This window comes from Numida meleagris, chromosome 3 (genome assembly GCF_002078875.1).
Source record: "Numida meleagris isolate 19003 breed g44 Domestic line chromosome 3, NumMel1.0, whole genome shotgun sequence".
Lineage (NCBI taxonomy): Eukaryota > Metazoa > Chordata > Aves > Galliformes > Numididae > Numida > Numida meleagris.
In genome coordinates, this window is record NC_034411.1 from 13,811,521 (window position 1) to 13,838,027 (window position 26,507).

A 26,507-nucleotide genomic window follows, 5' to 3' on the forward strand; every position below is an offset into this window, starting at 1 on the left:
ACTATGGATTTATGGCATGGAAGACTTTGATTCTGTGTAGCCCCTATTGTCTTTTTTACAGATGCATCCCCATAGGCACTTTAATGTTATATAAACTCCTTAAGAGATAAAGGTTATTCTACAACTTTCCAAAATCAACCTCCTTTAACCAAGTATTACCTAACAAAGATGCATTATGCAGCTCGGAAATTCATTAGATTCCTAGGTTTCTACTATATACCAGCATAAAATAATACCTACGAAGTATTTTCAGATACTAAATAAAGACAAGCAAGGCTGGATAACTGTAAGTGGAAAGGATAAACGGCATTAAGTAACAGGTGTCTGACTACACACAATTCAAAGTCAGGCTTCAAACAGGGTGTATAGCCTTCCTGGCAAGATGGAAACATTGTTTTGCACCTTGCTTTGGAAGTTACCCCTAAGAAAGCAGCTTTAAACATCCGCGTCAGTTACACACACACACAGGCAACCAAGGCATTGCATCCCGAGAGACCATTCAATTCATCTGAAAGAAAACAAACAAGAACCTTCAAAGGTGAGCCTGCTTTTTTTCCAAAAGGGGAGGGAAACAATAAAAAAGAAAAAAAGAAAAAAAAAAACACGAGAGAAAAAAAAAAAACATAAGAAAGTTATACTTAACTACACAGAAACATTTGTCACGCCGCCCAGCACTGACAAAATCCGGATGCACTCAGAAACTACAAGGAGCCTCACAGCTGGCAGCGAGGATGAGGAGGAGAATTCGATCCCCAGTCGCACACGCACGTACACCCATAGGAAGTCTCACACACACAGACAGACAGGCGTATGTTTGCAGACGTCCCCCTCCTTCGAGGCCGGGGCCGCCAGAACCTCCCGGAGCTCGCGGCGGGCGGAGCGGGGAGCCCAAGGTTACGGCCCGGAGCGGTGGGGCCGCTCCCCGCGAAGGACACGATGCCGCCCGCCACCCCTAACGGCCGCCCCGCGCGCAGCCCGCCGCCGCCTTTTACCTCAGCCGCCGGGGCGGGCGCCGCCGCCGGCCCCGCCGCGCTGTGCAGGGTGGCCGGGGCCGCGCCGAGGCGACGACCTCCTCCTCCTCCTCCTTCCTCCTTCTCCTCCTCCTCCGCACACTGTGCCTGTGTGTATGCAGCCAGCCAGCCAGCCCGCCCGCCCCGCAGCGGCGGCGGCTCCTCCTCTCTTCTCTTCCCTCTCCCTCCCCTCCTCCCCCGCCGCCGCGCCCGGCTCAGCCCCCGCAGCGCGGAGAGGGAAACGGGGAACCCCCGGCGCCGCCGCCTGGGAGAACGGGGCCGGGCCGAGCTCCCCACCCTCGGCCGCGGCCCCCGCCGCCTCCTCCTCCGCCCGCCGCCGCGCAGGGCCGCGGGCAGCGCATGGCAAGTGGGCGGCGGGGCCGCGGGCGCGGAGCTCCGCCCGCGCCGCCCCCACGCACGGCTGTGCTCTATTCCTATGGAACACGCAGACATGTGTATGTATATACACACATACACCTCACAGACTGTCCGCGTGGGCGGTGTTTCGACGAGGATGCCCGTGCCGGCGTGACTGTGTTTACTACGTGTTTTTAAAGGGCGGTTGAATGGGCGTGAAAGAACCCCCCCTCCTCGCGCTCCCTGCTGCAGCCAGGCCTTCTGAGCTTGACAGGAATGCACCGCCGAGAGAATACAGATTGTGTGGGAGGGGGCTGGAGGAACCCCGGTGCTCTCAGACTGAGGGGAAGGAGGTTTTCCGGCAGCGTTGCCCATGCTGCAGGAGGAGATCATCTGAGTCCACAAACGATCATCAGAGAAAGGGTTGAGAGTGAAAAGCGCTTCGTAAACTCTTCTGTGACAATCTTGAGATCTGGCTGTGCCTTAAGTCATACTGTGAGGTCGGCTGCCTTTTTTATTATTATTTTTCTCTGAATTTTTGTCTCCAAATTGCAGTGGAAGCACTTGAGGTTTATTTGAAGCAAGCAGCAGCTTGCTAGATACCATCCAACCTGACTGCAGACCACTGCCACGTTGTCGGCCGTGTAACACCCTGCTCCCTGTGCTTCTGTTTGCTGTCGTTGCGTGCCCAGTGGCAGTTTTCCCTTTCTCCTCTGGCTTTTTGTGACAAGTCTTTTCCTCCACATCTAGGAAAAACATAAACGCCCACAAAGACAAACAAAGTGCAGAGTTTTACAGCCAGAGCAGGTTCCTCGTCTGCAGCCGCCCTCTTGGACTTCATCGTTAACAAACTTCTGAGGTTGGCCTGTCAGGGCTTGGGCCTGGCCTCCCCAAAGTGCTGCTGATGCCAACAGCCAGCGCTTTGGAGTAAGGAAGGATGGCTGGCCCTGCCTGGGGACATGACCTAAGGTAAACTGAGGAAGCAGTGGAGTAAGAGCTGAGAAATCAAGCATAGAAAAATGAAAACTTATTTTGCCAGACTGTCATAAGGGCGTTGAATTGCCAGGAACTACTCAGTCTGGTAGCACAGCAGCCAGAGCTTCCATGGGCAACTGACAAATTTTATATCATTCTATACCACAAACAATAAAAAAGTTCTAGCACAAACTCCATTGGTGCTAAGTGCTGTACCAGGATGTGATAAAAATTTTTCTGCCTCTAAGAGCTGACACAGTGCTCCTGGAGCTACCATGGAAAGGAAGTGAAGAGAACAAGAGCAACAACACATGATTTCTGGGAGCACCTGTCAGCATAGCACACCTTCCCACTGAGGGGTTTCTATCACTGAGGTAAGTGTTATTCTAAGTGGACATTTTTATTTGCTTACGTCTACTCAATTAGAAATTCCTCACAGGCATGGTGATAAAAGTAGGTCTTCAGAAATATACAAAGGGGAGTGAGCCCACAGATAAGGCTTAGGCAGGGTGTATTGGGCCAAAGGAAGAGCATAAAGAAAACACCAAAGGAACAGGAATGGGAAGCACATGAGCTGGATGAATGCCAGAGCAGTAGTTACAGCCAATGAAGTTGGAGGGCATCAGATTTAATATGGGATGGACACAGGTCTAGGGAAGAAAGGTTTGTTTGTCATTCCAGAAGCACTTGTCTCTAAATAAATGAAATGGATATGTGACAGAGCAGTGGAACAGGTTGCCAAGAGAGGCTGTGGAGTCTCCTTCTACGGAGACATTCAAGATTCGTCTGGATGCCTACTTGTCGACCTATTGTAGGGTACCTGCTTTAACCGGGTGTTTGGACTCGATGATATCTAGAGATCCCTTCCAACCCCTGCGATTCTGTGATTTGCATGTATACATATGAAGGCATACGTACCCTTCATGTCTTTTTTTCAGAGCTGGTGGGGTTGAGGGGCCTGTTTTCTTGGTTGGATGGTTTGGGGGTAAGTTAATTATTGTAAAAGATAAAAGTAACAATTACAATTATTTTAATTCCAATGACAAGTAATGGCTTACTCACTCGCAAACACTATTTGACTCGCACTAGAAACACTTGTGTGGTTTGAGTTCAGGCCTCTAGAGCTTGCAACAGCTCTAAGTGTAGATACTATTCTGGTTCATGGTATCTGTCTTTTCTCATGATTTCTTTTCTCCTTCACCCACCAAAACGGCTTCTGCATGAAAATATGCTGTGGTTGATCTATACATGGAGATTTTATTCCAGGATAAAATTCAGGCCTATTATCTTTTTAAAACCACACACACACAAAAAAATGTTTTAGCAAAATATAGAGGCTTGAAATGTTTAAGTAACCACATGAAATGCAGACAATTAGTATTATCTCAGAATTAGTGAAAGTACAGTTTCTTTACAAAAGGCCTTACTTTGTTCTCATACAGACTTTCTGAAGTCACCTACATGACCTGATGAGTCTCATTCCTTGTAAGAAAGGCAATCAAAGGAAGTTGTCTGGACTGTGGCTCTGCAAGAATACTGTAGGTACTGACTGTGTCAGTTTTAACAGCAAGTGGACTTTGCATCTAAAGATCCTTAAAGTTGTAGGAAGTATGGCCATACAGAGGGTCAGAGAGTATCCCATGGAGCCTTAAGTGATAGTGTCAGGCCTACAGATCTAGATCAATTCCAGCGTTACAAGTTTTGTTGTGCTACAACTTTTTTTAGAAACTGGACTTCTAAATAAGCTGCAACTGATGATGACACTTTCATCCTTGTTTTTCCACTGATTTCCTTCTGACTTCAGCAGCACTTCCAATGAACTGGGTGAAAAAAGCGTGACTTAACCAGTTTGGAATGAGTTAGGAATGAATCTGAGAACCTCAAATTTTACAGCTAGTTCTTAAGTTGACTTGCTGCCTTGCTGTGGACAAGATACAGATGTTCCGTTTCTTTTTCTTCCTTGCAAAATATTAGTATTTTCCTCACTAAGAGGGCTTCTCAATGCAGGACAATGTTTGTCAGCTATGGCTTTAAAAGAGTACATGTAAAAGTCTGTGAGTGCTAAAGATTACACCTCAGCAACTTAGAAGGTTCAGGAAAAGGTGAGCAGTGCTAGTAATTCACATCAGTTGAAAACAATATGCCACAGGAAATATAGTAGAAAAAAATCTAACCTCTGAAGTGATTAGCTTAAACACGTAATTTAATGTGGCTGCCTCCATTAGAGGCAGCAAGCCACACCACAATTGTGTTGGCTAAAAATGACAGTTGTCCTCAGAGAAACTAGCTCAAATTATTTTTCCAAATCCATTACTTGATAGGTTTGTAAAGTCACTTGAATCTTTCACTTTTATTTCTTACCTAGCATAAGAGTGCAGGACACTTCAGAACCACAAACCTACTACGTATCAGAATATCCATACAAAGGAGTTTATTCTTTGTTGTTGTGGTTTTTTTTTTTTTCAGGTTGTCCTAAGGCAAAATTTTCATCGGATATCACCATACTCAGTGATTGAAAGCATGTAGTAGATGTAGGAATATGTTAGGTATTTAAAGTTCAAAAACTGAGTGAGAACGTTGAAGCTGTAGTTCTACTCTATTAGCTCACAGTTAGAGAAGCTCCGTATAGCCAATGTTGATCCACCACATGTTGTCTTTCCTATCAATTTATACCAGCTCTTGATCTTATCTTTAACTTCCTTATTTCTAAGACTGGATATTTCTAGTAGAAATACGTTAACATGAAATACTAAAGAACTCTTTGTCTGCTTAACAAAGCACAGTTATAAAATTCTTGAATAAATACTCCTTTTGCAGCTCTTATTTTGATCTTATACGTGGATATTCTAGCGCTCTAACACAAGTCAGCTCAGAGCTGCCAATGTAAGACATTTTTCCTCAAGCACAGTCTTGAGCATGTGCAAGCTTCAGAGGACATCAGTTATCTTTTTCAATCCTCATCTGCTGTCATCCTGCACATTGCACAAAAACTGCTTCCCATGTCACAGGTAGTACCTGGGGAAGACTGCTCTGCCTTTATTGAGAGCTTACTGCATTAGGATGATGCTCGAGCTGATATTCCTCACGATACAGCTTATTACCCTGGGCTCAGTGCTGTGCACAGTAGCTACAGTGCTTGTAGCTACAGGGCTTCTGCTCTGCATGCCGGAAATCCCTGGAAGGACTTTGTTACTTCTTCTGCCAGAAGGCTTTACCCAATGTGTTATCATCTGCCACTAATGATACTGTGGGTTGATATTGATGGGTAAATCTCTGGTCAATAGCAAAGTATCCACTTACATCAGTGGTTTTTCCAAGTCTTACATTGCAGCCTAGTCCATGTATCTTTAAGGCAAAAGACAATCCTGTAGTTATTCAAGAAGCAAATTGCAGATAGAAGCAAAAATACATTGATTTTTTGCCTTCTTCCAAAAAAAATGGCAGAGTCAAATAACTGTGGTTAAAATGCCCTTTTTTTTCCCCATAACTCTTTCCTGAGCACTGCTGAACCACTTTGTTGCAGCCTGAGGTAGACAGCAAGCTTGGAATATTTTAGTCAGGGCAGTTAAAATTTTGGCAAAAATACTGAAAGTGCTAGGCAGTTTTAACTGTAGATGTCACTACCAGCTCTCCCTTGCAAAATGCTTGGCTACACAGGTATTTTGGTTAGGCAGGATACAGCATAGTGAAAGAGATTTTCCTCTGAAACTTTCATTTTCTGCAGAATATTTTTCATAAGACTGTTCACTTTCCACATCTGTAAATACCATCCTGTTCCAGACTATTCATGGTTCTGATCATTTATGTCAGCTACGATACGTTTGTGCTGTAGATGCATACCATACCAAATGCTTTGATATAAAAAAAAGCTGAGGTTGCCTTGTTAAGTGTTAGCTTGCTTGACGAACAAGATCTCTTCCAGTATCTTATCCCTGATTCATTATGAAATGAAATCATCTCTGATAACTAGCTTCTTCCTAGGCTTTTCAGGAAGCTAGATGCACTCAAAGATGCCTGAATAGGAATAAGTGGGACATAAGGAATATTTTTTTTTTCTCTGCCTACAACAAAATATTAATGACAAGCAATGCAACTATTGTTTTTGAGGGCTTTCAAATTAAATTAAGTGAATTTTTACTGCTCAAAAGTATGATGGGAATCTACTCAGAATACTAAATAGTCGCCTCATTGTATTGCAACATATTTGTCTTCAGTCTTGGGCTCCAAATCTACTGAATGCAGCAGGACAGAAACATGTGGCTAGAGAAGAGTTCTATAGAAGCTGGATAATGCAGCAGAGAAGAAAGCAGAGCTTTCATGATAATCAACTGTAAGAAATCTGTTCTAACTCAGAACTTCTCTAAGTATGGATGAAAAATACAAGGATTTGTTAGGTTAGGATTTTCCAGGCTGAAGGAGAGTTAAACTCTAAAAAAGGACAAAATAGGCCAACCCTTGAATTCTTCTGGTTGATTTTAGTTTAGCAGTTGCCTGGTTGTTTTTTTTTTTGTTTTCAGTGCCATTAAAAGTTATTCGACACCCAATATCCTAATATCTCAATACTTGTGACTGGTTTATTATAAATGTATGGATGGGAAATTTACCTCGATTAAGCAGGAAATTTGAAGACATTCACTAAGAGCTTTAGTGGCAAGTACTTGCAGCAGCTATGCAACGGGCACAGTGAAGAATAAAGACCTTTTGGTCTGTTCTTTTTCAAGATTTTTTCATGGATTATATGAAATAGTGCTTGCAAAAAAAGATCCCTTCCAGGCCTGTGTAAAGTTATCCTGAATCTTCTCTACATTTTCCTTTAAATTTTCCAGAAAAGGTGACTTAACCAATAACATTACCTTGCATTTCTCTCCTGTTGACATATCTTCCTGTTCTTCCTTTTCTAGGGCTTAGGTTGTTTTCTTTTTCTCAAAACTTCCCTGAGAAATTGTGGCATGATATCATTGGTCTTACTAAGTGCAGTCAGCCTTGATGTCATCTGTGTCATTTGTGCAATCCAAGTCTAAGCGCATGTAGAGTACACGGTTGCATTCCATACTGCACCGACATCAGAGATGTCCCTTGAAAGTGACATTGTGTGTGATCAGACTGTGACTCTGGATGGCAAGCAAAGTTCTCTTTCAGACAGCAAACTGTCTGAATAGCCTTGATATTTTAATTCTGCTGTTGCCTGACACATTTTTCCTCTGGTACCACTGCAAAAGTTAATGACATCAAAAGAACCTGTTTTTCTCCATGAAGGTGTGTAAGCCCCTTGGGAGTCAGCCAAATGTATTTTGTATGACAGCAAGCATGCATTGTTCACCTTGCTTGACAGTCAGTGACAAAACACAAGGCTGTCTGCTGGCAAAAGAGGACAGTGGGAAGGACAGTGCAGGGCACCAGTATGCCAGGGAGGCCTGAATATTTAATGCCACCCACTGCTGAGCCATCTGCAGGTTATTACATGATAGTGACTTGATGGACAGTGACTTATTAAAAAGAAGTCCCACCATATCCACTGCACAGGCTTAAGTGCAACTCCTGCTGTGCTGTTATTTATCTCTTCACCTGATTATCAGCAGTTGTTTTTAATTTACATACTGGCAGTGACACATGGCAAGAGTCCACACATGCAGAAGACAGCAGCTGGTTGAGTCCCAAAGGAACAACTTTTAACAAGAAGCAGACAGCAAACTACACTTTGGTAGGTACAAAACAGGTTGGTCACTTGAATACTTACGTGTCTGCTTACTGCAGGATATGCTACTTACACTGGTAGGGGCAGCAAGAACGAGGCATTAATGCAGCAGCGATGGCAGTGGCATTCCCCAGTGGGGAACAGTGGGACAGGGATTACAGGAGGTCCCTTTTAAGGTACTTCTGACATCACTGCAGAATGGACAGCCACTGGGTCTCCTGCATGCATAGAGCTCACACAAGGGAACTGAAGTTACCTGTCTTCTCCTTCCTTTTGATATGAATAGTTGCCACACCCTCTTCTTGAGTAAATAAGCTACAGATGAATAATTTTGTGTGATTTGTCTATTCTCTGGTGTTGAACAGGGATCAACTCTGGGCAGTATCTCACAACAGTTAATGCTCTTATTAATCCCAGGGGTACTAGGGTGACTAGAAGGCCACCAGTGGCTTAAAAAAAAAAAAAAAAAGTTGTATCTCTTCTCTATGTTAATGGTCCTTAAACCTTTATCTTGAGGTATGGTAACCAACATGTCCTTGCTGAGGAGTGGGGAGTGGTCTCCACCATCAGACCAGTGAAGGACAACATCACATGGACAACAAGCTGTATAAGAAACAAAATGTGGTGCCCTTACTAGCAGCCTCAATCAGTCAATGCCATAGGAAGTCTATATCTTTCTCCTCAAGCTGCATAACAGGATTTTATCTCCTCACCCTTAAGAACTGATACTGGATGGGCCTGAAGGAGCCTGAGAAAGACTCCTGTGATTGCAGACAGCAAGAGCTGAGAAACAAATGAAGGTATCCACTTCTTTTAAGTACTAGCATGCTGTCAGAACCATATTTCCAGTCTTTGCCCCCACCATTGCCTCAGAGGGCTGTTCTTCCCCTGATTTTAGAGTACGAGATCCTGTCCTGCTAGCCAAGTTGATCCCAGGTTGAAAACTCAACACAACTAGCCTGAACGTATTCAAAACAAACAGTAAAAACTACTGTTTGTGTTTCCCTGTTTGTCATCCTCCACTTGTCCTCACTTTCCTTTCCACTGTCTGCTACTACAATCTCCCTCTCCAGAGAACCCACCACAGCCTTTCCTGCTCGCCCTGAAAAAGAAGGAGCTCTACTTGTAGAGCAGTAAGTCTACCCCAGCATCACAGAGGGATTTGCAGGCACACAGCCAGGTGCATGCCAGCTGCCTCCCTTCTCCAAGCACTGCCAGAAGCAGGTGAGGCATGCATCAAGTCACCAGGCCTCAGCAGAAGTTGGAGACAGAGTGCAGGAGATGTTAAGGAAATACAGCTGGGCAGAGATATTACCAGTGCAATTTCACCAGTTTTACCAATTCTACCAAGGATGGATTTAGTCCAAGGAAACAGCAAGATCATGACCTTTCACAAAGTCAGAGCCAGGCAATCAGTCTCACATGCTACAACTCATGTTGACGGTTCTGCACATGTACTAGGACATCAGCTCTCAGTTGCGCATCTTCAGTTCTCTAACTCTGTAGTATCACTCCTCAGACTTAATGAGTGCTTGCCAAGTTGTTGTAAGCACACCAAATTTCATAATTTAAACATGTTTTGAAGCTCCAGAGAAAAAATGTACATCAGTGAGAACCAGCCATCTGGAAAGCTTTGAAGTCTTTTTTTTTTTTTTTTTTTGCTCATTTGTTTGTTTGCTACTCAGCTACTACAGTACTGAAAGAGTACTTTTTTAATTTTTTTTTTTTTAAGGTTACAATGTGGATTTTGACTATCAAATGAAAACACAGCTCATGCAGGAATAATTCACTACTTTGAAAGGTAAATGATTTCTAAATGATGAATGAGGTTTGTAGTTATGCCAAAGTACTGCCTAAACCATTATGAACTGTTAATTCTTCCTGATACTGTTAGCAAAATGCCATTTTTCTCCTGCCTCTCTAGTTGCAAGTGAGGTGTAGGATCTTGAAATTAGGGTAGAAAGGAAGAGACACAAGCAGCCTCACTGGTCACTATATATATGTATACATAAAGTTTCAAAATAAAGACAAGGAGTCAACATATCAGCTTCTGATACGGAGAAGATATCAGTTGTCCCCATACTGAGGGTAAGACTGTAGGAATAATGTTAAATTTAGGAGGCATCATTATGGATTACAGAGGATGTAGATCCCATTAAAGGGGTGTGATGCTATAGACACTTGGCCCATGTTGTTTTGTTGCTTACAGCCATACACACTACATGAGCTATAGGAGATGAGGCACAGATGGGAGCTGAAAAACAACCTGAGAGATGAAGCTCCATCACAAGCTTGCATGGTCAACTGTCATGCACGCCAGGCACCCCACAAAACAAAGAGGATTACAGTCATGAAGGCAACATTTTAACTAATGGGATTTCAAGGCCCTGTTAGTACAGGCAAAGAAAAATTTAAAATACCAAGTAATGCTTGAGTTTCTGAAGATCTACTAGTGTTTTCTGCTCTATGCAGCTACAAAGCTTGTCCACAGACTAAAACATGGACACCACTCCCACTGAGAGGTCCAATATAACATAGTACAGTCACATCTTGTAATATAACAGCAATCACCAGTAATCACAGAATCGTAGATGTTGAAAGTGACCTCTGCAGATCATCTAGTCCAACCCCACAGCTAAAGTAGGTTCCCTAGAGTCAGCTGGAGTTATTCCACATACAAATGATACAGATGTGAAAACAAACAAACAAAAAACAAAACAAAACAAAAACCATTTCATTTCTAAGACGTTTCCATTAATGGCCAGAAAATTCCTCTTTTTAATATTCTTCTGCTAAGGTCAACGTTTCTGAATACACTGTGTAAATCTAGGCTCTGACTAAGCAAACCTACATTATTTGAAATTGTAGATACACTATGCCTTCTAAAAAACGTCCTTTAGAATATAGCATGATCCCAGCCTGGGTGCACAGTAAGTTTTATATTACAGTATGTGCCAGCTCTGCCTTTGTACAGAATCAAAACTGTTTTAAATAAGTGATTGGGTTATTCTTTCCACGCTCACATTTTTTTGTTTAATTTATCCTTGCTGACATTAGTTTGTGTGTCATGTTATTCATTTCTTAACACATGCTTATAGGTGTTGTGTAATTCTGTTTTAAAAAAAAGAGAATGAAAAATGGATTTGAAGCATGTGCTTTGACTTAACAAAACAACAACACAGAACACCTCCATTTTTCAGTGTCTTCACTGTCAGCCCTGCCAACATCAAGGATGGTTGACAAGGCCCTAAGTGAGAGAGTAGAGTAGAAAGTTATAAGTTAGATTGCTTCTCAGGACTGCCATTTGTTAAACAGAATCACAAAATGTATCATATGAATATTCAAGGAACAGCAAGAGCAATTTTAAAAGTAAAAGACAACTTGGATGTTCCTAATGGGATATCTTGGTATTACTTTAACAAAAAGGACAAGCTGATATATTTTTTTATCTGACACTTCAAGTATGATTGTCCCCATCATTCCAGGAAAGAAATAAGAGCAGAGTGAACTGAAGATCAGCTCCGGATTCAGTACAACTGTATCATTACTGTATAATTGCTATTCACAGGGGCAGGGGAAAGCTCTGTGTACAGAGACTTCTTGCATATAGTAATGGGAGGAAAGACAGACATCCTCCACCTTCCTGCCCCAAGGAGGTTTCCCAAAAAACAGAGAGAATGGAGAAACATAATTAGAACCTCTTCATTTCAGCAGCAAGATAATCAACAAATTCGTCTAAAACCCCACAGTCAGAGGTGGTGAAATTCACCTAGAGTCAAGCTACAGTTCCTGAATACCAACCCAAGCATAAACATCTGCTTTTCTTTTTCCTAGCCCTGAGAAAGTTTGAATACCAATTAGTATTCCCTATGAGTGCTCTCCATAACTATGATGATCTCTTATCCTAATGGCCAGCCATGTGCCACGATTTCTGGCCAATGCGGAGGTGGTGGTAGTGGGTTTTTTTTGGTTATGTTTTTTTGATGTTTTGTTGTTGTGTTCTTATTGTTTGGTTATTTTGAGTTGCCCACCTAAATGAGAAAACAGTCATGAGAATTGAACAGAAATATAAGAGTGGAGGGAGAGAGAGACTAATAAAGCAAAGATAACTTCTGTGGAAAAGGAAATCAGCACAAGCAGATGAATGAGAGAACGCACAAGTAGAAGAAATGACAAGAAAGAGGACATAGTAGAAGATAAAATAGAGTTAAAATATGCTACACTGAAGGAAAAGCAACAATCTGCCATAAGGAAAAGAAAATAGAACAGGAACAAAACAAAAAGGAAGACAAAATATACAAGCGTTTATTTCAAAGACAATTAATAGACTAATAAAATGGCAAATACAGAACAAAACTGAATGTTCTTTAAATTGCATGATATGTCCTTGGAGGAGATGGCAGCAGAGTTATCTTCCCATCCTCCTTCCCCCACCCCTCCAGCCATATCTCAGGCAAAAACTGTAGGTGTTGAGTAAATTTTTAATTGAGAGCATGATGAGTTGTACGTTCACAGCAGTGCATCCCTCCTTCCTCTACTAGGAGTTAAATTCTTTCAGCTAGTATCAAAGTTTTGATTTCCAGCATCATTGCTGTAAATAAAGGCTCGTCCTTTATTTTTTCTGTACCTTCCGATAATATGTTGGTTTTTTACCCACTGTCAAGCAAAGCTCTTACTGAGAAATTTCTCTTAAAATGTATTTTAGTGGAACATGAATACCTAATCAAAAAGCTGTTTATGCCCTTAGGAGGAAAAAAACAATTGTTAACATTTGGATGATTCTAGAATTAATATTTGTATGATCTTACATCTTAATGTGAGCACATATGAATGCTTTTTGGTGCAGCATAATAAAGAGCTGGTTACTAATCATAGCAGCACCTCATGTAGATTAGATATTATAATTGATGCTTACAGAACAGGACCTAGAGAAATTAATTTTATGTTGCTCCAATTTCACTGGTTTAAATTGAAGACTTACATGAAGGATCTCTACCATAGGAAACAAACAAAAGTGCACATATTCATGCACAATCATAACTGTTTTTATTTGTTCTGTAAAAGTGGGTGGGCATGTTATTACTGCTCAAGTTGAGCACTCACTAGCTCAGTGCCCTGAGATCTTGCTGTATCAGACTTGAGCCTCATTCAGTTTCTGTAGGCTTAACACACTTTCCCCTGCACTCTGCTTTACTTCTTGTACACTGACAGCACATTACAGACTTGAACAACTCCTCTGCCCAAAACAAAACCAAAAGAGTACTGTTTACATCAGTTTTTCAGTCCTGTAAACATCCTTTTTGCATCATTAAGACATGAGGCATACCACGAGCTTTCGATTCAGGAGCAATAACAGGGGGGCATTTAGACAGACTGGCATCTGGAGTAGCTCTCAAAGCAGTCCTACTTTAGCTGACAAAGAAACACCCAGAAAACCCAGGTACTGACACACATTACCTCCATTTCTTCTCTGTTCCTGCTCCTCCTTCTTGCTTCATGCAAGTCTTACAGGGACTTGAAAGTCCCCAGTTCTCACACACCTTCTGTTTCAAGTCAGACCTATCCATATTTTTCCCTTCCAGAATTCACTCTGTGGTCAGTAAACTTGCTTTACTGAGAAGCATGCCATTCTGTTGCATGAAACGCTGAAATTTCTACCCCAAGCCTCTCTACAGAACTCAGTTTTTTCCTTTCCCCCCAAACAATCCTGATGCATACACACTTTCTATCCTCCCCGACATACTCAATCTCCAGGATCTTTTTAAAAAACAAAAACACATTTACACTAACATGTCCTCCTGTAATTCCAGTACCATTTCATTAAAAGATCTGGCTTCATGCACTAAGCTGGGGAGAGCAGGACCTTACCTGGAACAGAAATACTCTTGTTTCTTTCTCCAGAGCCTGCTCATGTGCCTTTCATGATCAACCTGAATAGATCTGCTAGCACCATACTGTGCCTTCAGCAAAGAAGACTGACAGAGATAAAAAGTACCAATAATTTATACTAGTGAGACTGAAAGTTATATATTGGGATATGTAGTTGAAGTCATCTGAATATTATGTTATACTTGGGAGACAATGTGCCTATTGCCTCTATAGTAAAAGTACAAGCAGTGTAAATTTTTACACCTCCAGAGCCAGGAACCTAATTCAACCATAGCTGATCAGTGAAAGCCTGAAGTAAATGGAGCAGCTCCAGGATTGTACTGAGGTACATAGCATTCATTATCTTGAGTGCAGAATACAGCCCTGGGCTGCTTCTCCCCAAGAAGCATCTGTGTCCAAGAGAAGGCTCGTGGCTTTGAATTGCACCAACACTTCAAAATACTCCTGATGTGAAATGTGAGAAACCTCATCCTTCTTCAAATCATTCAACTTAGGTGGCTCAATGTACTGACTTTCCTGAACTATTTTCTCAGACATTTGTCTCTAGGCATCACAGAAGGCACCTAGTTGGCTGTGTAAGTTTTGTGGTAGCAGAGCATCCAGAGCTAACTGCAGCACACTGCACTACGGATCTTTTGTACATCTAGGTCTAGCTATTAAGGTCACTTTGGAAAATCTCACTTATTCACTAAATAAACCTTATTCTACAATTAACAATTTTTCTTTCCCATATTGCACAACAGCCATTACTGCAGTATAAGTTCCATATGTCAATACAGATAAAGAAACCACGAAAAAGAGTTTAACTAAACCAAAAATAATTCTGATTCATAACAATCAATGAGCACCAGCAGGGCTAGTATGAAATCTTGTTTTAGCAGCTCTTAATTAAAGCTGGCACATTCCAAACACTGTAATCTAAAATTGTACTTACCTGGAAAGTCATAAAAGAGGGAACTCCAATTGTTAGTGCTTGAAGAAAGAAGAGATAAGACTTTTTTTGGGTATGGAATCCCCAGTTGAATACTGGCAGAAAAGGGATGTGACAACAATAACAGCTGGGGAAAAAACTTCCAATCAGAACTCATGATTGTCTAAAAAAAAAGAAAAAAAAAGCAAACCTTTTGAAAGTTTGACTGTTACTTTGTTTTCCAGAAGTTCATGTGAAACTCCATGGTACGCTTTTCATAGTCTACTTTAAGCCTTCGAAGAAACTTTTATTTTCCCAACTTTACTTGCTTAAAAAAGATATAATAGTAATAATTGAGTTCTCTTTGTGATCCTGCCCTCTACTTTTATCATATCTAGGTAACCATAATTTGAAGAAACCAGTATTTCTCATCTCTCTCTCTAATCTTTTGGCCTACATTTTGATTCTGTTTTTGTACAGTGATTCAGATGTTATGATTACCAAAACATGGAAGGAGAAGCAAAAATTATTCTCATAGAATGAATAAATGGGCAATAATGTCCTATGTGCTTTTCCATCAGACCTGAATAGACATCAGCATAGCTTAAACTATTCTAAATTCTCAGGGCTCGTCTGTGGATTTTTTAATTCTGTTCAGTTAAGCCGATTCAGGGTTTTAAGTTGTTGGTGATGATTAAGCTTAAACAGGAGCAATACTGTACCAGAAAGACTGTCCAAGAATATTGAAGTAATAGTCGTAGTCTGTCTATACACACAGGTATGTTTAGATGGGATATGATATGCATATATAATATGCTTCAGGACTTAAGCCTCATACTGATGCAAGTAAAGATGCCCCAAAAGACACTTTCGCATAACTCCCTTCTTCTAAACACATCATCTGGAACACTGTGTGTGGTAGAGCAAAAGTCTAATCACTACTGCAAATCTTGTGTGCTTTTATTCTTGTCTTTATGGCTGGCATTTCAAGATATTAGAAATCAAGTGTGTATGCAAATGCAGACCTACTATACACACAGAATCACTGTGTACACAGGCAGGCATCGGCATTGCAGCAGTGGTCAGATGAATATTTATTGCACCTTGAGATAACTTCAGTAGAGAATGCAGTTCTCACACATGTATTCAGAAGTCACATGCACTGTGTCACACCCAGGCAGACAGACTGCAGAGCAAGGGATGCCCCAACATCACAGGTCATGCACATCCCTATGTAGGGACCTTCCTGGTGAGAGCACACCTTTGTTCTTCCCCCAGGCTTAATTACCAAAGTAAAGAATCACTTTAAAAAAAACACAACAACAAAAAACCTAGAAAAACCTAGGGCTTGATATGTGTGTTAGTGTCAAATTCATCCTAAAAGACTAAAGCCAAGAACATTTTTCTGCCTTACACATATTTCTAGCTTGAAGTGCACAATTTTCTTTTGCTCTCAAATCCTTTCCTATTTATACCCTGCTTCAACAGCTGTGCCCTATTCCCTATTCAACATCCATTTTCCCTTAAGATGGATAATTAATTTAGAACTCCAGGCAATAAGACTGGGTGAAAAACCAGCTTTCCTGGTGTTTTCTTTCTTTTCTTAACCATTAAATGGTGCAATTCTGCCTGACGTTTGCATGAGAACAGAGTAATATATCTAAAATGAAAACCAAACAATAATTCCTTTTAGTATTATGCTAGCATAATGAAACAGAGGAGAAATTCTAGAAGTTGTATTATTCTACCGTAGTAGAAATTCATAATTGGTTCTTAATATTTTAAAAGTAAAGAACTGTCAAAATGAAGCTTGATGGGCCATATTCATGTAAGAAATCACATGCTTTCCCAAGTCAATAGTTTTGAAGAAACATTTTCTGGAGCCTCAGATACAACAGCAGAACCTTGGAGATTTGTTTTCCACATTGCAATGGACCAGCCTGTTTGAGTTTATCTAAACTTTTGTACATGCTCCCTACTTTGTCGTCCTGAAGACTGAGGCACCTGACTGCCAGCAGTTACCTACTGAACCTCAGTCCATTCTTATTGGAGAAAATGGATGCAAGTGGTCATCTTGGCCTCACAAAAAAAGCAGAATTTTTTTTCTCTGGTTAAGGGAACTGTCAGCTTGGGTCTTTTGGCTGCACTTGTCTTAGGACTTTGCTGCCCTTTACAGAGAAGCTCATCTTGTGTGACTGGATAAGAAAGACAAAACTGGGGAAGACTCACTGTCATTCTACTTTGACTATGGGTTAAGATCCTCAGTTCTCCAAGGACCTATTATCTGAGATAGTTTCTTCATTGTTCTTGACATCTTAGAGCTCACAGCAAGCTTCCCCTGATCTAAAGGAAGCTCCAAATACAAACAGGTATTGCAACATAGTGCTGGTGTTCCAAGAACAAGCGACCATATGTAACCAGGTACACATGGACAATTTTGGTTATTCAGTGAAGCTTGTGCTGAAGTCCAATCATCAACCTAAGACTGAAGTCAAAGCCTGTTTTGTTTTCAATGCATAAAGACTATTCTTGATGATGCAGTTAAGTATGAGGAGTAGTTTATTCCTTACACATGCAAAGAATGACTTCTGCTAGCCTACTCTTTGTATGATATCCCTTTAGAACTAAAACCCCCATCACAATGGTGAGAAATGTGTTACCATTTCCCCATTGCCAATAATGTTGCAGTTTATAAAGTATTGAAGCAAAAAGAAAAAGCTCACTCATGTGGTGCTGTATTTCACTGTGAGTCTACTTTGTCTTTTAATAAAATCCAGGTGATTCTACCTTTCTAAAGCGGCATGTGCTCACTGCCAGCTTTGTGTTTTGCAGACACTACAATAGAAGCCCTGTGGAAACGGATTTGTAGACAAGAGCAGGAGAGGAAACTACATTTGCAGTAAATAAAAGCATCATTCAAAGATGTCCTAGCAGCGAACTTGGATTTTGGAAATACACGCCTCCTGGACAGGTAAGGGAGTTACAGTGATAATTTTTATTTTGGTGGTATTTTTTTTACTGTAAAATATGCTCTCTGCCACAATGAAAGAGGAGCTTGCAAGCTGTGTTTAAAAAGAAGTGAGTTTGCCGGCTATGACAATAGGTAAGGGAAGATTTAAATGAAGTAATAGGTGTTTTTCATCTTTAATGTCTATAATTAGTTAATGCACTGTGAAAAAGAGTACATAAGACTTTTCTCCATACACACAAAAAAAGAAGAAACTAAATCAACAAAAAAGACAGCACTGCAAACCCACTGTTTTGTTAGCTCATCTTTTAAGAACCTGATTCCTGTTTAGTATGCAATTAACGGCAATGCATTCAACTGAATAATTTAGAATATAGATGACAACTTTTCAGGAGAGGTTTTTATCAATGTCAGACAGCTTCCTGTTTTTGACCATATAAACACAGAACAGGAATCACCACTAACATTATTAGTTTTGGATCATCTTCCTGCTGTTCGGAGGGGAAAGCCTCATGTTTTTCTGACAGTGAATTAGCTTTGTTACTTTTAGAACTCCCTGACTGTAAATGCTGAATTAATTTATTATCATAAAAGACAAAAAGCCCTGCATTGTGCAGACACTGCTAAAGTTGCAAAGCCAGATACTCCTGGGAAATGTTAGAATTGCATTTGCACTATCTTAATTTTGCAGGTTATTACTTTTCTGTTCTTAGATGCAGATGACATTCTTAATGATAATAGCAAATCTGCTTATAACAGCTCCAGTTATGCCATGTTTACTCACAAAAATCCCAAAACCAGGAATCCATCCCTGTTTAAAGCATTTCACTTTGTTCAATATTTTCAGTGGCAGTTACATGTATGTGTAAGTGAGGTTTGTTTTAAGCACTCACATGTTTAGCTGCACATGACTGCCCTGCATTCTGGGATTCACACCAATAGCTTTGCTGAGGATAATTTTAAGTTAAGCAAAAAGTCTAGCCCATCTCTCTGTTATGGTGTACACAGCAGGTTCAAGCACCTATCCTTGCCTTGTATGAAATACCTCCACTGAAGACAAAGAACAGCTCCAAGGGAGTAAGAATTTTCCTATTCATGTGTTTTTTTTTTCATGTTGTGACCTATCCTTTCACTTTATTCAGGGAAGGATATTTATATTTAAAAGCACCTTGAAATAAACACAAAATATCACTAAACATTTAATTTTCCCTTCTACATGCTCATAGAGATTTTTTCCCCAGCCTTTCCTTCAAGCCTTATTGTTTCCTGTTATCCACACAGTTTTGTGTAGGTACATAAGGCACAGAGCTGTACCGTATGCTGTTGGATTCACTAATAGATTTAAATTTAGCAATTTTCTGATTGGAAATAATGCCATTATTCATGTGCCCTTGTACTAACTCCCAGGCTGCTGTCTGGTTCTCTTGATATTATTACATATCTGATACACATTATCGCAGAGGTCAGTGCAGATGGAAAGGTGTTACACAACTCTCAAGAACAAATCCTTCAAGGAGAAGATCTCAGATTGATGCAAAACTGTTATATCCTAATCTTGGCACAACATCTGCTGGCCTTTTACTCACTTTAAATATATACACTGCTCCTTTACAAGGTATTACTTATAGCTGAAATATCTACATTTCTTTAGCATGCTTAGTATAGTAATCAAGATACCTGGTTGTGGGAATGCAAGAGCAACAGATTACTGGGCTAAACCTGGGAAAATCTCAACTTATTCCTAGTTTTGAAGTCACATGGAGGATTTTTACTTACTTATATTTCTTTGCAAGTAACCTACAAAGGTAAGTATGTAAAGACTGTGATCCAGAATCAGCTGAATGATGGCAGTCAGTTTTCTACAGAAATACAGAATATTGTGAATATAGAATATCCAGAATTTTATTGACCCTTTAAACTCACATTTAAATTTTTAATTTCTCACTAACTTAATTGCTACACCTGAGGATTATGTATACTGTTCTCTGCCAGAGAGGGTGATGTGCAGAAGCAAAGGCTAAAACTATATCAGCATAAGAGCCTATGAAGGAGTGTAGAGTAAGCTAGAGATGTCTCAAGTAGTCTTGGTACCAAAAATCACATCAGCCTGCACTGAGCTCCCTGCTGTGGCTGAACAACCTCCTAGTCACCAGACTTACTTATGCCTCTCTGTATTACAGTCCAGCAGCTTCTGCGACTGCAATGCAGGCATAAGTCAAGGCTGACATAGTCCCCTCGGAAATGGAGAAACTGTGCAGTTGCAAACTGGTATGGCCTGGGACAACAAGGCATCAGCTAACAAGAGTTAATGGGGACAGGAGCACACGTATGCTTCTCCTCTCATCATACTCAGATCTATAACTGTGAGCAAATGTAGTGAGCTGCATACAGCTGTGTATGAATGCTACAAAGGGATGGAGATTAAAATATTTTATTTGCTTGAGAGGAAAGGACTTACTGACACAAGACAGGAATTATGATGAAATCTTGTTTGCCACGCAAGTACAAAGCTAGAAATCAATACAATAAAATTGCTGTGACCAGAAATTAGATTTACTAAGAGAACAAAATTCATGAAGACAAACGGCCTCACATCACACCTTTGCATGAGAGATGTAATACTTAGTTACTTTTTACTTTCACTCAGAATGACCCCTTTGGAGCCAAACATTTCTATAGTGATGCTGAAATATTGGTAGATTTCTTTAATGAAACAGTAATAAAGACAGTATGAATATTGATGAAAAAAATTTAAAATACACTAAAGTATGCAGATATTCACTTGTGCAATGTCTTCAGTGATTGCTTATTAAGCAGCTTTGTTGGGAACATAAATTTTTTCCAATCATTTCACTCATTATTCCTTTCCCCATAAGTATCGACTGCCCCACACTTGCAATGGTCATAATAATATTAAATAGATAAACAGATTTTCTTACCAGCATCACGATACGAGTTACTCTACAAAATATATAAAGATGAAGAGAGAAGCTTCATGAAACAGAGACATAGCAGACGGTAGCAGGAGTGTGTGTGAAATTGCAGACCAAGGGGAGAGACAGGAGTTTCTGACTAGATTGCTAATAGAGTCAAGGAGCTTTGGAGAAGGGACAAGGGTGGGAGAACTGCAAAGTATCAGTATCTAATAAACCCAGTGTATCTCATGCTAATATGCCTTTATCCAAATAAAGGACAGAAAGCCCAAAGGCCCAGCTCATATGAATTGGCATTGCTGTACGAGCTCTAATGACAACTGTTCGGGCAAGCAGAAGAAAATAAGCAGGATAAAAACAATGAAAATAAAATATCTCTACCCCGTATAGATTAATTTCAAATTGATCTCCTTGTGATGGCGAGTGAGAGCTGACAGAAAGACCATCAGTCTGTGGTGCAAACATTTATCATGTTTGGCCTGTGCAAACTTTTATAATATATTTGATATAAATGATATTTCTTTTCTTTCTTCCTCCCCTCACTTTTCTAGGACCTAGATGGAGTAGTGGTACTTTAGAGATTGTTTTCCATGTCAGAGAAGAAACAAACAAATATCCTCCATCTAGTGTTGATCCCAGTAAGAGGTTAGTACATATGCTTGCAGGTAGACAAGAAAAAGATCTTCACTCCATATAGGTGTGCTACGTAAATATTTCTGGCAATTGGCAGAAAGCATGCTATTTGAATTATCTGCTTTCTCCTAAGTCCTCACCTAAAAGCTCAGATCTCATCTGAGCATACTAAACATGCACTTGAGGACTTGTTTAGTCCTGAAGGCAGAGTTACGTAACAAGATTTTCATTACCAGCAGATAAAAATTCAGTTTAATGCATATTTGTCCATGCCAGTGCTGAACTCGCATCGAAGAGGAACAGCACTCTCCTTAGCACATTTTCTTGTACTGTCCTGCTAGTCCAGTAGCCTGTAGTAGTTACTGTGCTCTGCACCAAAAGAATGGATTTAGGAAGAAATTCTCCTTCTCTGACAAGGGAAGAATGCTATTGCTATTTTATAAAATAATAATAAATTAATTGAAACTAGGGTTTTAACTTCTGAAGATGCAGAGACAGTATACAACTATGGTAGACTTTCAATACAGGTGGTTTCAAAATGAAATTTCAAAATGGGATTTCAGAATGAAATCTTTCTTCAAATAACTCAAAGAAGGGCTAACAGGAAATTGTATTTTAAGCTTGACTACAAGTCATTCCTGCACATGACCCCACATTTGATAGACAAGATCCCTTTGCACTTACCTTTGCCTTTCTGATTGTAGCAAACACAGATCTTCCCCAGGAAACCTACTCAGTCTGACGAGTGCAAAAGTAAAGCCTTCTTTGAAAATAACAAAGAAGAGGGTTTTACTAAAAAAAATGAAATAATTATATTGATTAAAGTTACTTGTTTGAAATTGTTGAAAATTAATCTACTTTAACTGAAAACTCCCCTAAAAACTCATAGTAGAAAATGTGTGGGTATAGTGTGATTAACCATCATTCAGAGCCAGATAGGAGAAAACAAGAGGTTACAGTTTATTCAAGCTCTAACCCCAAGCCTCCATAGTCTCAGCACAGCTGGAAATTTTTGCTAAATTTATCAGAAGCAAAGCAGTGAACAACTAGGAAATATGCAAATAACATAATTAGTCGTCAGGCTTTGCGTCCCAGTGATGGGAGCAGAGCAGCTCACCACCCTTTGTAACCAAAGGCTAATCACAAGAAGTACTGCAAACCAGATCAAAAAAGCTATCACTAAATGGTTGCATTTCTATTTGGAATAGTTTAAATGGCAGGACTTCATTTAATCATACATTTGAAAGAGATACAGCCCAAACCATCTGCAAATTTGATTTGAAACAAATCAAAGTATTCTTATTTGTTTTCCTGAGTTTCTATTGATGTTACACTTTGAGATGATTTAAAAAAAGGCAAAAAAAAAAACAGAACACCAAATTGCTGAAATCTAGCAAAGCTTTTTGTGACACTTTCAGTGAAGTAGTACCTCTGTGATACTGAGGTTATGACACACTTTCTGAAGGGTGAATTAAACCACTGGGTAAGACCTTTCAAAAGTGTTAGGTCCTGCTGGCACCCTAGATTAGCTAGGCATATTTTGTTTTGACACAGAAAAAAACTCTGTTTGGAAAGCTTCATCTATTTTTTGTTTCTCAAAAAACACTGAGCTGATCTTACTGAAGCAGATATTGAGAAAAACGCTACTTTGGCAAATCTACAGCGCTTTTTAAAAATGTGCACTGAGGATCCTGAGCAAATCAAATATGACATGAAATCAAATGAAATCAATACCTTGTGCTAGTTGCCCTCACCTACTCTGAAAATCAAGTCATAATTCTTCCTGGCATCTCAATGCTCATTGTCCTAGTTGTACTGTATGGAGCTGATGAACATAGCAAGCTTGTTTAGGTTAGCTGTACGTCTAGATACTGGTGAGAGGAACTGGATAGCTGTGTAGGTAAAGTCTGTAAATCAGTATTAAGATACAGTAGAAAAAAGAAAGAAATAGAAGCTGCAATACAGTAGAAATTACCTTCTTCTATTACCATTTCTGAGCTGAAGGAATGGGCTCAGATTTAGATAGCACAGTATTCAGTGCTCTATTAAAAAGTATCATTACAATCAAAGAACATTTAACATAAATCCTTCCTTAGGATTCCCTGCAGGAATAAGGTGGCCTAGCTAACAAAACCTCACTTTATTCAATAAATAAAGTCCTTTTTCCATCGAAAATCTAGATAGGGCACCTATTTCTGCCATCTTCGTTGCTCAACTGCCAGTGCACAAAGGTTTCTTTATACCCAAGGATTACCCGGTTGCTACTGTATTTCATTACCTACAGGACAATACTCTTCTTTCATGACTTGTAAGAAAAGAAACAAACAAGGACAAGACATTGCTAAACACACAAACTTGTACAAACTCCCATAGACACACCACTTCTACCCCCCTCTCCACCCCCCTCTCCACCCCCCTCCGCAGGACTGTCATAGGAAAGAAGCAGTATATGCTTCCTCTGCTCCTCCTTTTGCAGTATTGTAGGAGAGAAAGGAGAAATTGTAGGTCACTTGGCAAGATGTCAGTTCATCATCACTGCAAGACATGACTGCCCCATTTGCAAGGGGCCACGGTTATTTGGGGCCAGATTCTGCTTTATTTCTCTATGTGGACATGTCAGGTCTGTCCTATTTCTGCACAGCCATAAGCAGCTTCAGGATTAGATCTCCCAGCTATACGCTGATGAGGTTGTTGTCCTGAAAATGCACCATTTGAAAGATACATGGAAAATCACAGAATGGAGTACTCAAAACCTGTAGTCTATAAAAGCCGTGTCAGTTGAGCTTTACTCCTTCCCCTAATATGCTTTTGCTTCTCGTTTATCAATCCTGCCTCATGAAAACACTGTAATACAGACACATACTCATCTTTCTTATTCTCTGTACGGCGATACAAGGAAAACAAACTCTCATTAACACCCATGAAATGCCTGTGGTTTGGGGCACATCACACAGATGAGGCAATCCAGCAGACCTGCTCTAGGAGTACATGGGTCAGAGGCTTACTAGCTGGCAACGCGTTTCACAATGGTCCTTGGGGTGATCTAAAATAACGTGTGTCTAGACTGAATAGATCTTTTTCAGCATCCCAGTGGGTGCTGACCCGCTGACAAATGCTAGCACTAAAATAGGCATGCAGAGAGTCCCACTGAGGTGGAAACTGTTCATTGAGCAAGACTTATGCACAAGAACTGCAACTTAAACTGTTGCTAATTACGATGAGAGAGAACTTGGCTCAAAGGAGGGATGCACCAAAATCATACAAGTATATTCTCAGGGCAGAAATTGTGTACTTGTCTGAATTTACATGGGAAGTACACTCCAAATTCAGATACGTGGTAGAAATGAGTGATAGAAAAATACCCAGAAACAAATGCCATTGGTGTCCAAACTTACCCACCAGTCAGCACGCTGGCCACCTACTTATTGTTTTCCCATATCTAGTCTTCTCCTTCAACTTAACATCTTACATTAAGACAATGATTTTTCCAAAGGAGACTTTCCATCACTTATGTATCAAAAATATACTTACAAAGAAAGCTATGATGCTGCTTTTGATATAGTGGTCAGAAATCCAATATGGTTAACCAACTGAGGAAATGCGACTCAATTATGTTACTGTTACATGTCTGCTTTTTAGTGCATGAGACTGATCAGTTCATTAATAGGACATACTGAAGAGCATTCTCCAGACATTTGCCACAATCTATAAATGCACACGTTACTGATACAATTATGATGAAGGTATGGGGCCTTGGGCACTAGCATTATGAACTAGAAAGCTCACTTCCATTCCCACAGCTTTCCTAACTTGGCTATAACAAAACAGTTGTAGGGAACTGGCAACTTGCAGTCTGTGTTTGTAAGAGAAGGAGATGGCAAATAACTGTAATGTTTTGTTCTTTGCACCAAGATTATGTTACATTATGAAACCCTTCCCTATTTTTCTGTGAGCAATTGTGCGCAGAATTAAAATAGTAGACTTCCTTAACACTGTCCAAACCCTGCTCTTTTCTAAAAAACAATTTGAAGTTACCTAAGCCCTGTGTATAAGATGTTTTTTTCTGCTTAGGTTTATAAATTGTCTTGAGTATTAAGGAGAGGAAAACATAGCAAAAAAACTTCACTAACCAATATTAATGCCAGGCTGACAACAAAATTGCTTTCTATGCAGCTGTGACGATTCAAGCTTGGGAAGGAACACAAATACTTGGATACTTTGGGACAATACTTGTTTAGCTCCCTTCAGAAATCATTTGTGCTATTAAGTCATTTATTCTAAGTTCTGTGCTCAGCTGAATTTGCCATACATCATCTCATCGCTAAAGACAAGTTCTACATAAAGTTTCCCCTCAAGTGGTACTTTCTCAGCAAAGGACTCTTGCACTTCATTCTGTGGCCAAGATAGACTTGCTGGTACAACAGAACACCCTTTTATTTGAATTTATTAAGCCTCAATGAAGGCTGGTAATTTCCATTTACCCCCTAAAAACCCAGACCTACTTTCCTTTAAAAAGCCTGATCTTTGCATTCTGTCCCACTCCCGTGCACCTCAGTTTCTATAATCAGCATCTTATATAAGAGACCCAGAACTGAGAGCAGTTATTTATCAGTTTTCACATGCCCTCACTTTCTCCCCAGAGAGCACTAAAATAATGTAACAGATCCACACTTGGTACACTAGGACTGTTGTGGCAGACAGCTTCCTCTTGTCAGATTGAACCCACCGTCACCCTAAAGGGAATGATACTTGGGAAAGAAAACCTATTTCCACTGTTTGTACCATGAGTTCCCTGTTCTGCTAGTCACAGAAATGCTGTGAGACACAACAGGCTGCCAGGGTATTCATATATCCCCTGTCAAAATAAACGCAGTGCAGAGAAATGCTATTCTCTCCAGGAGGAGCAGCAGCATGGAGGGCCGCACCTCACATCCTGGAGTCGGAGATGGACTGCCAGTTGCATGCCAAATGCAGACAGGGGAGCAGCACACAGACATGTTATTCCTCTCTCTGCTAATGCCCTGTTTTTTTGTTGTTCTTTTTTTCCCCCCCACAAATACCCATGCCCAGTACAGGAAAGAGCCACTGCACACAACTGGAGACACAAGCTCTCTCCAACTTCACCCTGGGAGGCTGA

At 40.4% G+C, this 26,507-nt stretch overlaps 1 protein-coding gene across 5 annotated transcripts in view; it reads right to left on the reverse strand.

The window, feature by feature from the left end:
- PLCB4 (phospholipase C beta 4) overlaps positions 1 to 26,507 on the reverse strand; it is a 241,450-nt gene that overhangs the window by 205,048 nt on the left and 9,895 nt on the right. Inside the window, exon 1 of one of the 5 annotated variants that reach the window (XM_021390073.1) lies at positions 993 to 1,193. The exons of the other annotated variants lie outside the window; for them this stretch is intronic. The gene's annotated coding sequence lies outside the window, so the exon portion shown is untranslated. Of the gene's footprint in view, positions 1 to 992; positions 1,194 to 26,507 lie in introns of those variants that run through there. 5 annotated transcript variants of the gene reach the window in all.